The sequence below is a fragment of the Meleagris gallopavo genome, chromosome Z (genome assembly GCF_000146605.3).
Source record: "Meleagris gallopavo isolate NT-WF06-2002-E0010 breed Aviagen turkey brand Nicholas breeding stock chromosome Z, Turkey_5.1, whole genome shotgun sequence".
NCBI lineage: Eukaryota > Metazoa > Chordata > Aves > Galliformes > Phasianidae > Meleagris > Meleagris gallopavo.
This window is the reverse complement of record NC_015041.2, coordinates 64629758-64633291: the sequence shown is the minus strand read 5'-3', so window position 1 is coordinate 64633291 and position 3534 is coordinate 64629758. Positions and strand designations below refer to the sequence as shown.

General features: G+C 36.6%; 1 long non-coding RNA gene across 1 annotated transcript in view; it reads right to left on the bottom strand.

Annotated features, from left to right (window-relative positions):
- Positions 1-3534, bottom strand: part of LOC109364110 — a 25101-nt gene that overhangs the window by 15632 nt on the left and 5935 nt on the right. The gene's annotated exons all lie outside the window — the stretch shown is intronic.

Below are 3534 nucleotides of genomic sequence, written 5' to 3'. Positions count from 1 at the left end.
TTTTTTTTTTACTTCTACTAGACCTTGAAAATGCTGATTTACAGACATTTACTAAACTGGGAGATGCTTATTTATCTATGTATGACAGCTGTAATGTTTACAGCAGGTCAGAACACCATTCTACTAAGCACAATTTAAACTGATTGCAAATGACATTTCCCTCCCTGAAGTAGTTAGAATCTAAAATAAATGTTAATAGAATAACCTTCTAAATAAAATTTATGTGTAGCAACTCAAAGCTTTCTATTTTAAGAGAGACATATGGGAAGGAGAATATTGCTAATAAGGTTACATTTACAGAGAAGGTTGAAGGAGATGCATTTTCCTTATTTGTACCCTCAGCTATGCATTAGCCAGTTCTGGTCTGGAGCAACCAGGCCACATCATCATTGCTTTGTAGTAGGGATAAAATCCTTCAATTCTTTTAAGAAATTGCTGGCCTTGGAGCTACCAAGCTTAGTTCAGTGCAGTGAATACTCCACATCTACTCAAAGCATTAAAAAAAACTAAGTCAGAAAGTATGAGTATATAAAGGTAGATGCAAAAAGGTTACCTCTGGACTGCTTCTACGTTATCAAAGCAAGAACACTGATCCTGTTACTAGCCTTGAAATTATATATCCTGAACATGTCTCTCTTTTCCTGCCTTTTATTTACTTGCTTTCCTCTTACCCCTCCTCTTTCTCTTGCAATAATTCGAAGGCTGAAGAATTTGCAGATCTGACTGTCAATATTAGCATAAGGTTAAAGGTGCCATTTGACCCGAATGTCTTTTCTGCCTTGAGCTGAAAATAACAGAAGGTCTGGGAGAGGAGCTAAAAGACAGCTGAACACTGAATGCCGATCTAAAGACAGATAGCTACATTTCAATGAGGTCATCATCAGAAAGCTAAGCATTCTAGCATAAATACAAAGATCTGCTCTACTTGTGTATATTGGAGCTCATCATTCTTTCGGACAGTTACTCTAAATCCTGCTAAAACCCTGGGGAAACACTGGCAATGACTTTGGTGAGATTTGCACTAGGCAGACTAATTCAAATATGTTTTCACGCACAAAAGCATGTTCATTGTCCCTCAGACATTGGCTTGCCTGTTACACTTCCATTGTTAGAAATGTTTGAACAGAAAATTCAAGTTCACCATATATATAAAGAAAAGAGAAATCTTTTAATATTTTCATGACTTTGTGAAGTCACCATTGAGGCCACTACCTTGAAGTAGTTATAGTTATCTGTCTAAATAGTTATTCTCTGAATATCGTGGGATAATTGCTATAAGTGACTTGAAAGTTTTGGTGCACTGTTCATTGGGAATTAAGATACAGCACTGCTCACAGGGGTACAGAAACAGAGTGCATCTAGTGAATCAGAAATTCATTCCACACGTGCTTAGGTGCTGGCAACATCAAGAGAGTTTCACGTGCTGACTCTAAGAGAAAAAGGCGTGGAGCATGGAGCAGAGTGGAGACTCCATAATTAGCCTCTGTTATGAATGCAAACTTGATGGTACTTCAAAACTGATAAGCTGCATATTTGCTAACCTGAGCTGTCATTTTTTTGATGAAATACCTTCCTTTGGGTGAACTTAGTTCACTATAATCTCATTATAACCTCTCAGTATAGTACCCAAACACATCCATCCTGAAAACTACCTTCTTCCAAGGGATGACCATCCGTCATTGAATTTGGGTTTTGAAATTACACATCACTGTTTAGTCTCCATAGACATTCAGCAAGCACCAAGGAATGTCAATGGGTGCAGTTTTTTCCACAGGGAGGAGTTCAGTTCTTTTCCTTTGCTTCATATGCACTTCTATGTCAGACACCATTTGGTCAGACTGCCCCTCTGCTGCAGTCTGTCACACAGCAGCAACGTGGAATATTGGAATACTGGTGGGAAAGTTCCACTTCTACTGCCACACCACCCATATCTGTGTCTGATGTTATGGGTCAACATAATAAAACAAGAGGCATTATATTCAGAGTATTTACCCTGAATGTCATCCACATAAATATATCTACTTCTTTTCACATGAGCACTTTCAAAGAAATTAAATCATGGCAAACCCTGAAATATCTTCCCCAGAACCTGTGCATTTCAGGTTGTTTTCACTATTCAGATAGTAAAGACTGTATAGAAACATATATATTAATGGGTTCAAGAAAGCTCTCTTCACTATTTTACACGCAGTATTTAGGTTCCTTGTGTTATTTTTCTGACTTGCTGTTCTGCATCCTGTGATCAAACTTCTCATGCTTTCAGCTGTTTTGTGTAATACGTACAGAGCAAGACTTTTACAAAGCCAGATACTTAACTGCATATCCACAGATCCTGTTTGTGATAAAACTGTGCTGGTTTTGGGTTTGTTTTGTTGGTTGGTTGGTTTGTTGATTGGTCTGGTTTTGGTTTTGGTTTGTATAATAATTTCATTTGAATAAGTTAGTTATGATAATAGGCTTATCCTCAGAATTAAAGACTGAGAGACTTTGCCTCACAGTGCTCATGAGAATAGATTTCTGAAATCACAGAATCACTCAATTTATATGCATGTTTAAATACACACACACATATTTGTCTTGGCTATTTCCTCTGCACTCCGTCCCTTGGACTAGAGCTATTTCAACCCAAGATTTTTGTGAGCCAGAATGAGTCATCACGGAGGGAGAGAGCACATAACATGCAGCTAATTAAGCATTTGCTTAATTCAATTGCTGAAGTTAAGTATGTGAACAAATGATTCACTTTACTTGACACTGTGACTTTGATCAAATATCTTGTATTTGAATCATTCTCAGTGAGTATGTAAAAAAAAAAAAAAGCTTTAAGTGGCATTTTTAAATGATCTTCTGACACCTTTCTTGCTTATTTTCTTTGTGATACCATAAAATAACTATTACTCTCCATGTTTTGCAAGAATAATGCCACTGATTCTTTTACCCTCTTACTGCAAAACATAGAAGTAAATCTCATTATCCAAAGTATTAAACTAAGAGCATGTCTTACAGTGTAGAGCAAAACCAGGCATTTAAAGTAATGTTATTCACAATATAATTCAATTATTTGTGTGGTAGAAGTTGCTAGCACCACTCAGTGGTATATATTTTCAAAAGTAACCCTTTCTTTCATGATGATGATGGTAAAAGGTAAATTTAGATTAAGGTGCTGAACTTCAGTCCAGGTGGTATATCCAAGCCAGAGCAGAAGGAGACAAAGCTGAATGAGAACACCGTAGAGAAGCAGCTGGGCTCTCATCAAAATGCTGCTGTCATTAGACCCAGTTTTCTCTTCCAGTCTCAGACACATACAATTTCAGCTGCTAACCTATTTTAAATATCTGAGGAGTGAACATGAATTCATATTTATATTTGCAAGTCAAATGTGGGTGAATATTTCAGAGGCCATATCTGGGATGAAATAGTTTTGTTAATTTTTCTGTAATGCAGACATACAATGAAAAAGTCACAAGCAGGAAGACAACTTGTATTTGCTTAAAATCATATTGCCTTACAATGAAAAAAAAAAAAAAATTCCTG